Source organism: Antechinus flavipes, chromosome 4, assembly GCF_016432865.1.
Source record: "Antechinus flavipes isolate AdamAnt ecotype Samford, QLD, Australia chromosome 4, AdamAnt_v2, whole genome shotgun sequence".
NCBI classification, from domain to species: Eukaryota; Metazoa; Chordata; class Mammalia; order Dasyuromorphia; family Dasyuridae; genus Antechinus; species Antechinus flavipes.
Genome location: NC_067401.1, coordinates 286,234,255 through 286,247,898, shown reverse-complemented (window position 1 = coordinate 286,247,898; position 13,644 = coordinate 286,234,255). Strand labels below are relative to the sequence as shown.

Here is a 13,644-nt window from a genome sequence, read left to right as displayed (position 1 = left end):
TCAAATAATTTTAGATGAAATTTCCTCAAAAGTATAGATGAAACTTGGAAGTTTATGTTCTTAATTATAGTATTTCAGATTATTACAGCAGGCTGATAACATAACATTTCGGTTTTCTATCTCATTTTTTTTCTTTTAACAATACAATTATCTAACCTTATTCCTTAGGAACTCTGAATAAGAGGATCTTAGAAGATACAATATCCTTCATTTTGATTCCTCCTAAACTTCTGTAACAGAAACCCTTTATAAAAAACTTGACTGCCTACTTAACAACAGAAACAGTTCTCTAAATTCCAAATTACAAGTCATACTCACCTTTTTTGTCCTGCTATTCTTCCCCTTTAAAATCTGAAGAGGATTAACACTTAATTTACAGAGCTGTATTTCTCTCATACCATTACTTATAAAAATAGTTTTTACAATGTTAATATACATGTTAAACAAATTGCTGAAATCATAAAATCATTGCGTTTAAAAGTGTCTTAAAAGACAAAAAACAAAAACAAAACCTTGTTTTTACAATTTTAATTCATTGCCTTGATATCAGCTACATAGTAAAGCATGGGGGAGGAATAAACAGTTTTCTAGATTAAATTTAAACACAATTAATAAAATTTAGCTTTGGGCTTCAATTAAACCTGAATTCATTCAACTTTGGAGTAACCAAAAAAAAAAAAATCCCCTTTGCCAATTGGCTTCTTAACTTTCCCTCAATAGCCCTTCTCTGTCCTGGCTCTGCTTGGTTTAGATATTTATCGGTTGATAAATCCAACCTTGGTGTTTTTTTTTTTTTTTTTTATTGAGAAAGAAGAGATCCCTCCTTTGATTCCACCTCCAAAATTGTAAACTCCAAAGTCTCACCCTGCTTTTGTAGTTCCCCATACCTAGCATATCCTAAAGACAAACAAAATACAGACCAAAAGATGGCATAAATCAGAGTTGAAAGAAAAATGACTTGCTTGGATAATTTTCTTTTTCTTTTTTTTTCTCCTGATTTCTATTTTTTTAATTGAAGTTTTTTTATTTTCAAAACATATGCAAGGATAATTTTTGTAACATTAACCCTTGAAAAGCCTTGTGTTTCAATTCCCCCCCTCCCCTTACTCCCTCTCCTAGATGACAAGTAATTGGATGATTTTCTACCTGCTTTTTTACTTCCTGTCTCTCTCTTGCTTCTGCTCAGTGATGATGAATAAGATCCCAGCAAAAAGGATTTGGGGTTCCAAATCCTTGGTAGCTAGGTGGGCCATACGAACCTTGACAGGAGAAGACTTTTGTTGAATTAAGTGGGTCTTTGTTGCAATAGATCCTTGCTGAATTCCTTACATTGCTAAAATTATCAATAACCCCCCAGTTACTGTATCCAAGTAATAGACATCAACATCCTCCTCTCCCCTCCACCCAGTTTTCTCCTATAAAATAATCTACTGTTATCCCCCATTCTTCCTAACTCCTTTTAGGAGCTTTATCTGCTTACTAAATGTCAAAATGGCTAACTCCCATTAGGAACTTAGACTTCTTACTACGCATTGTCATGGCAAGTTCCTAAGGAACTTGCTCACCTTGTGGCATTTTTTCCCATTATTATGATGAGTTCCTGCTTAGAAACTTAGCCCATGTCTTTCCTCTTACAAATCATTTTTCCTCTTATTAATCATTAAACTCCCTTTTGGAATTTAGCCTATTGGCAACAGAATAATAAAATTTTTGTTGCTTGATTTGGAGATGGTCTAAAGCCTTCAAATTATTTTGAGATACCTCATGATATCAGCCTAAAACCCCAATATATTTGGGGGTTTAATTCACACCCCATCATTTGGTGGTCTTTCTGGAAGAGTTTAGGAACCTCAATATATATTTGGGAATTTAATGCTTCTGCAACCTTGCACCCCATCAAGAGAAGATTTTTTTTTCATGCACACACTCAATTCTACTTGTAGCCTAACTCCTTCAACACACCTCTGCCTAAAAATCCTAAGAATCTTCTCTCAAAGCCTTCTTGGACAGAATTTAAATTTGCTTGCCAAGATTTTCAGTTCAAATAATAGTTGATACTCTCACAGTTTGCCTGTTTCATCAAGCTCTCTTAGGACTCTCAACGAAACTTTCACCTGCAAGAAGTTTGGGGATACATCTGCCTATTAACTCTTTAAAATTAATAAGAGGGCTGGAATGGCCAAACTTCCAATCCCAAAGTGAATTCTAAAATTTCTCAGACAGCTCCCCACATCTCTGCCAGATCACTCCTAAACAACCCAAAACAGGACTTCTCTTCACTTGTACACACTCTGTGCCCTTAAGCCTATTGGTGAGGGCCCCATGCTGGTGAGAATAAATTAGAGCTGCAGCATTAAGACAGATAAAAGTATATACACTTACCCAAATAAAATTTAATTATTGTTAAGGGAAAGCCTAATCATAGCCAGAATCCTAATAAAGGCCTTTCTTTATGAAGAACTCTCCACATGGGTCCAAGTTAGGAGAGTTTTTTGTTAAAAACTTAGAGTACAGAGGTATTACCTTATGTCTTTTAGAATGGCTATTAGGACAGAAAAGGAAAATGACAAATGGTAGAGGGGATGTGGAAAAAGGAAATATTAATGTATTGTTGATGGAGTTGTGAACTGATTCAACTATTCTCTAGAGCAATTGAAATTATGTCCAAAGGGCTGTAAAACTGTAAGACCCCAGTAAAAAGACACCAGATTCTTGGTAGCTATGTGGGCTTTAGGGACATCAGTAGGAGAGGTCTCTATTATTGTATACATCTGGGAAGCAGAAAGGGCATTAACAGGATTATCTTGTCCTTAAGTGGGTTCCCTTGTGGCTCTTAAGTGGGCTTTTATTTCAATGGGCTCTTGTTGAATTCCTTACATTGGCAAAATTTTCATAACCCCACAGTTACTATATCCAATCAGAAGGCCAAATTATAGATTCCAATCCCTGAGATTATCTTTCTTCCATAAAAGAACCTATTTGCTAATTCTTAATTAAGCATCTTAATCTTGGGTTCATTAGGAACCTGGCCTGCCTTAAGTATTATTACTTAATGGTAACTTTTTCTAAGCATCTTATCCTGTTTCTTTCCTTTTCACTAAACTTCCTTTTACAACTTAGCCTGCTGTCAACAAATTCTAGCCCAAAATCCCAATATATTTTGAGGTTCAACCCCAGTCCATCATTTGGTGACCCATACAGGGAGAGGCTCAAAATCCTAATATATTTTTGGGTTCAATCCCTGTTCTCTGTCAATACCACTTCTAATTCTATAGCCCCAAAGACATAAAAAAGCAAAAAAAGAAAAGGACATAAATGTACAAAAATATTTATTAGCAGTTCTTTTCTGGTGGCAAAGAATTGGAAGTTGAAGGGATACCCATCAACTGGGGAATGGCTAAAAAATTTGTGCTGTGTATGTAATCATGATGCAATACTATTGTGCTATAATAAATAATGAGGAAAATGCTCTCAGAAAAACTTGGAAAGACTTACATGAGTTAATGCAAAGTGAAATGTACAGTGAACAAAGTAACAGTAATATTGTAAGATCAGAAATAAAATGATTCAAGACAACTCTAAAGGACTTGATGAAAAATGTTATCCATCCTCAGAAAAAGAACTGATGGTATCTGAATATATATTGAAGCATACTTTTTTATTTTTTTTGAAGTTTTTTTGATTTGTGTTTTCTTATACAATATGACTGTTATGGAATTATTTTGCATGACGGTGCCTCTGTGGCCTATGTCAAATTGCTTGCCCTCTCAATGGGAGTGGGGGTGGGGAAAGAAGAAGGAAGAAAACTTGAACGTCAAGGTTTTAAAAACAAAAATTGAAAGTTGTTTTTGCATGTAACTGGGAAAAAGTAAAATACTAAGTAAAGAAAAAAAAAGAATCTAGAGTACAAAACTCTGATCTCTTTGTGATTAAGCTATAATTAATAATAATAATAAGCTAAGTCTAAGATAAACAGTGAGTTGATCTTATTAGAAACAGAATATGATACATATTCCAGATACAATATCATATCTTTTTGTGTGTTTATAAGCTTTCTATTCTATGTAATAAATAATACTCAATTATCAAAAAGTAGTTTAGCAGACAAATAGAGACTAATGAAAAATGGACTTGAGAACACTTGATTTCTCTGAAAGAGATGAAAAATAAGTAAATGATTCTTATAGTTCTTTTCATTTATAAGATTTTTAAACTCTTGAAAAAGTAGTTTCCTCAAAGTACATGCCATCTTAAAAAAAATCTCAGCAGTGCATATGTGCAAACAAAAACATGAAGTTCCATTGTCTCTTGAAAAAATTTTGCATAAAAATTCAAGACTTTCTGTAAAACTGTTCCCCCTGTGTCATCTCAGGACCCCAAACCACAAATAAGCGCTCAGTGCAATTCTACTGCTTCTCATTTCCGTAGGAAACATAGAGCAGAAGATGCCTCTGACCACAACTATCTCCTGATAGTTAGTGACAGCTTCTCTCTGCTTTATTTAAAAACACTCCTTTTTCAACCTGTTTCAGTAAAGTACAAACAGAATCTAGTAAAACATGAAGATCCATTGGAGGGAGGGAGTGGAAAAACCACAAACAACATTTAATTTCTATCCTGTGCCATATATTTTTTTAATTTTATTTTTTAATTATAGCTTTTTACATACAAAACATATGCATAGGTAATTTTTCAACATTGACCCTTGCAAAAACTTCTGTTCCAAATTATCCCCTGCTTCCCCCCAGCCCCTTTCCTAAATGATAGGTAGTTCCATACATGTTAAATATGTTAAAATATATGTTAAATACAATATATCTATACATATTTATACAGTTATATTGTTGCCTGTGCCATATACTTTTTTAAAAAGACAAAAAAATTTCAGATTTTATCAATTCATCCTTTATTTCTTGAAAACAACTCAATGCAAATCAAAAACATTTCCTTAGTAACTGCAGTAAACAGTGTCTTAAAATAGGTGTGCATACATATATGTATACACACACATACACACACACACATATATACATATAATCTGTGTACATATGTATATACACATACACACACACATATACATACGTACAAGCAACTTATTTTGATTCTGCCTTAATTTACCTCCCAGTTTTCAAGTTTAACTACAGCTCTTTCATTCTGGAATGTACAAGTTCAATAGGGTCAGCTCCCAAGACCAGGGGCTGCAGATGGCCCTGTAGCATCATCTGAATCTTGTTTGAGTTTCTCAGGATGTTTTCCCACAACTGCTTCTGAGAACATCCTAGGAACCAAAGCCTCCAATGCCATGGGCTCCTTCACAGCTTCTTCAACAGATGCTGAGAGTGCCATGTGTGACGTTCATTGTAGACCTTCTACAGCATCTCTTCTATATGACAAATTTGTGCTTAAATATTGTCTCTGAATTTTTCCTTGGGTAGATGGGTAGAGTTCAGTAGCTTGGAATTATTCCAAATTACTCTTCATCCTCATTACTTTTTCTTCTAGGAATGGTATGTTAGCTAGAGAACTGATCCAGAAATTCTCCCCCACCTTTCCACCCACCCACAGCCACTACAAGCGTTTGAGTTCCCGATTAAATAAATGTCCTTTGACACTATCTGATTTATGGCTTGTTGTGGTCCTCTCTGCATAAGTGCTCTTAGGGGATGGAGCTGTGAAGGTTCTATTTGCACCATTCTCTGAAAGAACCTGAGTTAATTTGGATGGTAAGTTTCTATCTCTTGCTTAATACTCTGAAAAGAAATGATAATATTCTGACTTGTTACATACAGTAGGGACTGGGTTGGAGCTGGGCTACAATAATAGCTATATGGCTTCTTCAGGCTTGATGCAATTGTTTTTATGTTGTAATTTTACCCCCAAATCTGTATTCAATGGATTCCTGTAATTTCACCCTTTTGACTAGAGGTTTAAAGAAGTCTGAATCCCAATAGTTCCCACTCTGTGCTGCTGTTTTCACATTATGATCATTTTGGGCTGCATGTTTCCTGAGACTTGCTATCATTGCCAGCACTATTATGGCTAAATCTTTTGATGATCATGGCATTGTATTCTTCTTTCTGGATTTTGAAGAGTTATAAGTAGATAGCACAGGAAAAACCCCAAAGCTCTCATCTAATGATTTATCTTCCAGTGTTGTGAAATCTAGTATTGGGTTTTTTACTCCTATTGATTTTTTTAAAGCCTTTTCAACATTTTAACACATTCTTTTTATAAAAATAGTTTTTTATTTTTCCAAATACATGCAATGATAGTTTTCAACATTCACCTATGCAAAACCTTGTATTCCAATTTTTTCTCCTTCCTTTCCCTCCTTCCCCCTCCCCTAGACAAGAAGCAATCCAATATAGGTTAAACATGTGCAATTTTTCTTTTTGTGTATGTATGTATTTTTGACTGTTATATGAAGACTTCTCTTTATTTTTTTAGCATCTAATATGTGCCTAACACTGTGCTAAGCACTGTTATCTTTTTCAAATTGTATAACACTTTTTTATTTTTCAAAATACATGCAAAAATAGTTTTCAACATTCACTCTTACAAAACTTTGAATTCCATATTTTTCTTTCTCCTTCTGTCCCCCACAGCAACTAAACCAATATAGGTTAAACAAGTGTAATTCTTCTAAAAAAATTTCCATATTCATCATGCTGTAAAAGAAAAATCATTTCAAAAGGGAAAAACAACACACACACACACACACACACAAGGAAACAACAACAACAACAAAAAGGTGGCAATACTATAATTTGATCTATATTCACTCTCCATAGCTCTCTCTCTGGATGCAGATAGCTCTTTATATCACAAATCTATTGGAATTGCTTTGAATCACCTTATTGTTGAAAAGAGCCAGGTCCATCACAGTTGATCATCACATAATCTTGTAGTTGTGCACAGTGTTCTCTTGATTCTGTTTATTTCACTTAGCATCAGTTCATGTAAGTCTTTCCAGGCTTTTCTGAAATTAGCATCTTAGAACATTCTACCTTGTGTTAAATCAATCCCAATAAAATAATAAGATTGAAAAAGTTGTATCCAGAATTCTTTTTTTGTCATGTTTATATGGAGTGTTTTCTGAGTATTTCATTTTTACTATTAGATAAGCCCTGTATATGGACTCAGTGATATCAGAAGTTAAGTTTTACTTCAGGCCATTACAGTCATTTGTTTGGGGGTGGATATTAGCCAGAAATGCTACAGAAATGCCCACATCCTGCTTGTGATTCGATGCTGCAGTGCTATCCACAGTATTCATGCTTAAATGATTGGCCCAGAATTTCTCAGTATAGATTATCTGACTCACAACCAGATCTCTCTAAAGCTGAAACAAAATAGGTCTTCTTGCAGCATTTTGTTTTTCTCTTCCAGTTTTTTAATTGGCTTTCCTCTTGAATTTGGGTAGCAATTACTGAAGAAGGTCTTTCACAGCATCTCACTCTTTTACAGCCATGCTTTCTTTGGAAAAATGGAAGTTGGTTGTGTCTCCTGCATAAAGAATCAGCTAAAGTTGGATTTTAGTTTTTCCTTTTAGAATGATTTTCCAGCATTTAATGTCCATACACATATGGTTGTTTGTAAACCCTTCTTGCTTTTAGATGCCCAATTATCCTTTCTACTATGAAGTACAAAGCCCCATCCTGCTTCTTCTGATACCTTCTTTACAATCAGTAAAACTTCTAATAAAGTTGCCATGCTACCTGGCAGAAGTCCTTGTCTAGCCCAGTGGAAGTGTTGAGAGTTTCTTCCCACTATTCTCTCCACTCAGTGACAGCATTTTAATAAAAAGATGGTTATTTGGTCATCTCTCTTTTGACCAAAAATAATCATGGTGGCAGGCTCATACTTTTATACACACTTCAAACAGGAAGTGTTCCCCAAAGTGGTAATCAACGCTGATTGGTTAACAAATAATGAGAGAATGAATATTACATTGAGAGGCTAATCCTAAACTTTGATTTAGTCATTTATTTCTTAAATTAATCCCAGACTTAGGCAATCTATTCAAAAAGTTTGTCCCACTCAAGCTTGAACATAATACTTTAGCTTCTCTACTTGTGTGAGATCTGAACAAGAAAGTTAAGTTTAATATCATTATAAACAATGTCCTTCAAGAGACTAAACTTTTAAAATCAATAGTTTAGAAAAGGGGGATAACTCTGGATCTCCCCAAATTATTGATTATTAATGATCATTTCTCTCACTAGTAAGTCTCAGAGGTTAGTCAAGTACTGAAAGTAAGGGGCAACAGGAGGGCAGCCTTAGAGCCATCATGACACACATTAAAAATATTGAAAAATAAAAGAAGGGAATGAACCCACATATGCAAAAATGTTTATAAAAGTTCTTTTTGGGATGGCTAAGAATTAGAAAATGAATAGATGCCCATCAATTGGGGAATGACTCATGTGGAAATATGTAAAAAAATGAATGTACATGTAAAACCAAAAAAAAGTATAATTAAAACAGACAAAATATTGAAAGAGATGTCACCTAACATATTGAATACAGTAGCCAATTCCATCTCCATCTTTATCTGTACCAAGCCCATTATAGCCATAAACAAAGTCATTGTCATGTCATCAAGTACTGAATGAGTATTCCTTGCTCACAGACTCTGAATAATCCCTTTCTGTGCTGTTGTAGACAAACTACAATATTCCAAGGACTGTACATATGAAGAATTCTTCCCTGATACTCAAGAATGTATACATATTTGATGTATGCAACAGTGAAGACCAGACTCCCCATGTTGTATCTCAAGATCTTATCACATTTTGGTGACATCTCAGAGTAGAGACAATGACTTCAGTTTCTACATGGAACAGGATGACATCCTCATTATCAAACTCCAAAAGGGATAGAAACTCAAACTACAAGACTATACTAAGAAGGGCTTTGTCAAGAAACATATACTATGACTGGGAAGGCTTTTGAATATGATCCTGATAGTGCCCTGGGATATTTAGTCTACCCAAATCAGAAGAACAGCTAAAAACTGAGTATTCTGAGATGGATAAAGATGCAGTCTAGGCTCCCAGTAACCCTAGTGGTATGTTAGAAAGGTTCTATTAAAACAGCGAGCTCTTTGTGCCCTGAAACCATCATCTTCTCTGCTTTTTTTAGGTAAGAAGATGCTTAGTGATCCGTATAAGCTGTAAGATCCAGAGTAATGCTTTAACCATAAACTAGGCACAGTAATTTCTATTGAAAATAGGGAATGGATGAATTTCTACCCTAACTTTTTCCTTATTGCTAGGAAGAGGATTAAAATTCTTGTTCAAATTCCTGGCTAGTAGCTGCAACTTTAAATCCCACTGCCACCTTAGAGTATTGCTAAACTAGTGATGGGAAATGGGCAGGGATAAAGGTTCATTCCCAGGTTCAGTAGAATTTTAGACACTAGCCAAGAGACAATCTACTCTGGGTATAGAGGAAAAAAGCCAAATAGAAGATCTAAGCCTGATTCATTTAGTTAGAACTAGGCAAATTCCCCAGTCTCTCTCCCCCTTTTTTGTATTTCTCAAATTCTTTTGCCATGCTATATTACTTTTGAATGTGTATATTCTCATTAATTTTGTGAATAAATCATTTGGGGGGGGGGAGAAAAAAGAAAGAAAGAAATGGAGTTAGTATTTCAGAGACAGTTCTTTTCACTGCTGCCTTCCATGATTCTGTCTTGTTTACTGCCTGATTTGTGAAGCTGAATAGCAGAGCAGGTAGAATTTGGGACCTGGAAGATTTGGACTCAAATCCTGCCTTTGACACTTACTGACACTGTAATCCTGAGTGATCACTTAAGCTTTCTGGGATTCATATTCCTCAGCTGTAAAACAAGAATAATACAACTCAAAAACTAGTGTCTACAGAAAACCTCTCCTGATTTCCCTATCCCTAACTGATAGGGCTCTGTCTCTATAAACTACTCTGTATTTATTCTCATATGTGTACATATTATCTTCCTCCTTAAAATGCAAAATCCTGTAAATATTTTATTACATTTATTACATTAATATTATTTAAAATGTTATATTTTTCTCTTTATAATAAACATTTGTTTCCTTTGTTTTTTTTCCTTTTTTATTCCTCCTTCCTTTTTTCTTCCCTCCTTCCTCCCTCCCGCCCTTCCTTTTTCCTTCCTTCCTCCCTCCCTCCCTCCCTTCCTTCTTTCTTCCTTCCTCCCTTCTTCCTTCCTCCCTTCTTCCTTCCTTCCTCTCTCCCTCCCTTTTTTCCTTCCTTCCTTCCTTTTTCCTTCCTTCCTCCTTCCTTCCTTCCTCCTTCCTTCCTCCCTCCCTCCTTCACTTTCCTTCCTTCCTTCCTTCCTTCCTTCCTTCCTTCCTTTCTTCCTTCTTTCCTTTCTTTCTTCCTTCTTTCCTCCCTCCCTTCCTCTTTCCCTTCCCTTCCCATCCCTTTCCTTCCTTCTTTCCTTTCTTCCTCCCTCCTTCTCTCCCTCACTTTCTCCTTCCCTTCTCTTCCTTCCTTCCTTCCTTCCTTCCTTCCTTCCTTCCTTCCTTCCTTCCTTCCTTCCTTCCTTCCTTCCTTCCTTCCTTCCTTCTTTCCTTCCTTCTTTCCTTTTTATCCTCAGGACTCCACCACAGTGTCTGCCACAGTACTGACCCATACTTTATTGACTGATCAAAAATTTCCACTTAAAAACCCAGAGTAGATAGAGTCTAGATGAACCTGGACCCAACTGAAAATGGCAAACATTTGCTGAAGTTGAGAAAATTTCCTGACTATACTGAAAAAGAAATGTAAGAGAGCAAACTCTCTATTAATTCTACCTACTACTTTTAGCTATGAGTTTAATTCCTTTGTCTCAAGAGGATGCATCTTCATTGCTATATGTAAGGTAACCATTATCATCTCTACACGGGTATTTTGCATCTATTTTCTAAGCACACAGCATTTCTTTCCAGTATAATCTTGGCTTCTTGAGGGCAAAACTGTTTTCATTTTTGTCTTTGTATTTTCCTCATTTAGCTCAGTTCCTGGCATATAGGGGGTGCTTAACAAATGCTTGTTTGAATTAAACTGAATTGAATTAGAAGTGTAGGAGAGGAAGGTGGAGAGAGGATTAAAAGAAAAGAGATATTTCTACACTTTCCATCGCATCTAAAATATGATACCATGTCCTGCCCTGCTTTAAGATTCCAAGAGGCAGTTTTGTGCCTCTGCCAGATTCATGTGCCTGAAATTTTAGTCATGGGCAAGACATTTCGACATTTTGACCAAAGATATTTCCATGTCATTCTCTGACTCATGAGTGAGACAGCAACCTGAGGAGGTAGGAGGGATGGGTTTTTTTTTTTTTTTGATTGTTTGCTTTTTAGGTTTCCTATATTTTTAACTGCTTATCTATACTGCCAGAAGCTAACATCTGTTCACAGACTTTGACACTGCTGTACACTTCTGGATGAGCCATAACTCACACCTCTGCTCATTTCCCAGTACACCTAGGTGGAGCTCCTTGCTTAATAATGAATACACAAGTAAAGATTATGGTTCCAGCTTTAATTTCAGTGATAAAAACAAACTGCACATTCTTTACTCTAGTAGTTGATAATATTCCCAGAGAAAATCACCAAAATTGTCCTCTTACTGTATTGAGTTTCAAGGAAAACATGGAAATTTTTTGGCTTCAAAGTTCACTTCTCCTTTGGCTTGGATTTTTTAAATATCCCTGCCCCATAAACATATAGCTCAGCCATGTCAATTGTAATAAATCCTGTAGCAAAAATCTCCTCTTCTCTTCTCCAAAAAGTTTGTATCACATATGTGCTTTCCCTGACTTTTAAGCATTCACACTTTCAAAGCAACACCATATAATGAAGAGGCAATGTCTCTCACCCTGTCCATATATTAAATCTTACCAAAGAAGGAATAAAAGCTGCTTGCCTTTTGCCTAGATTATTCATAGCACGTCACAGAATAGCTAATTAGGGACTATAGATAATCAAAACAATCACAAATAAGCAACCACTTTTAACATAAGTTTCACTGTCTTCCCACATCCACCAGATATGCCCAGACATCTGAGAGTAAAATCAAATAGGTTTCATTTACTTTCTGTTTTAAAACCCAATAGATAGAGCCTAGATGAACCTGGGCCCAGCAGAAAAGAGCAAATATTTGCTGGAGTTGAGAAAATTTCCCGACTATACTGAAAAAGAAATGTGGGACAGCAAACTCTCTGTTCCTTCTACCTACTACTTTTAGTGATGGATTTAATTCCCTTTTCTCAAGAGGATCTGTCTTTATTGCTATATGTAAGGTGACCATCATCATCTCTACATATGTATTTTGCATCTACCTGGAAAAAATGCTAATAAGCAGTGAAATAGATCCAAGGCACACAGTAAGATGGAGAAAAGGCTGCAAAGAACCTGGATAACCAATCCCAGAATAATCAGTGGTTGATTGTCTGTGTTCAGAGACAAGTACTATTTTCAGTGATTACCTACAATGTTGACAAATACTGGCACAAATGTGCACGATTTTAGTGATTATGAAAAAAACAAAAATAGCATCGACCAGTTCAGATATTTGATTTGCCACAGTGACCCAATCTTTAGCAGAAGTGCCATCATACTTTAAAAGTTTGGAAAGTGCTCTAGTTCAAAGCTGCTGCATATTGCCATGTAGAAAGGGCTAACAAGAGTCAGGAAGACCTGAGTGTGAATGCTGTCCTGACACTTAGTGGAGTTTTGACCTTAAAAAAGTCATAGTAGCTTCTTACTACCTCAGCTTTCTCATCTATAAACTAGGTAGGTCAACTTCATGTTCCCTTGGAGCTTTGAATTTATGACAGTGCATAGAAGATGAGCTTGAAGGCAGGGAACAGAAGAAGGAAAAAAATTAAAAAACAAAATAAAAAATTAAGGGCAGCATTCTTAAAGGACAGTAGTGGAAAAACTAAGATCCAGGCTCTGTTGAGGCTATTTATGAATGCTAAGGAAAATAAAAGGGAGGAGAGGAAAAGGGCAGGATATATTCATTTTTTCTTCTTTGTATTTTGTTTTTAAGGTAAGTTAGGAACAAGGAGAAGATCAAATAGACAAGTGCTGCTGAGGATGGATGGATGAGAATGATAAAGGTGGTGAATTTACTGAATCTTTATAATTCTTTTGGTTTCTCTTTTAAGATTACTCTTCAGACTAGCAAAGAGAGAACAAAAATTATTAATAGAGTTGAAAATGAAGAGAAAAGAAGTCTTAGAATCCTTAGTTTTCTTCAAGACTCAGCTCAAGTGCCAACTTCTATAGTAAGTCCTCCTTATTCCCCTGATTTGTTAGAGCTCTCTCCTCCAAAGTGTATTATGTTAAGTGAAATGTACAATGTACAAAGTAATAGCAATATTGTAAGATGATCAGCTGTGAATAACTTAGATATTCTCAGTAATACAATGATCCAAGATAACTTGGAGGGACTTAGGATAAAAATGCTATCTATCCCCAGAGGAAGAACTGATGATTTCTGAATATAAATTGAAGCATACCTTTTTTACTTTATTTTTCTTGAAGTTTTTTTTTTTTTGTCTGTGTTTTTTTTTTTTAACAACATGACTATTATGGAAATGTTTTGCATGACTACACATGCATATAATGAATTGCTTGCATTCTCATT

The 13,644-nt window shown here is 35.5% G+C and overlaps 2 pseudogenes; one reads left to right on the top strand and one right to left on the bottom strand.

Annotated features, from left to right (window-relative positions):
- Positions 1-5,711: 5,711 nt before the first annotated feature.
- LOC127561514 (general transcription factor IIH subunit 1-like) lies at positions 5,712-7,713 on the bottom strand (annotated as a pseudogene).
- Positions 7,714-7,846: 133 nt separating this feature from the next.
- Positions 7,847-9,093, top strand: LOC127561513 (DNA-directed RNA polymerase II subunit RPB3-like; annotated as a pseudogene).
- The last annotated feature ends 4,551 nt before the right edge of the window (positions 9,094-13,644 follow it).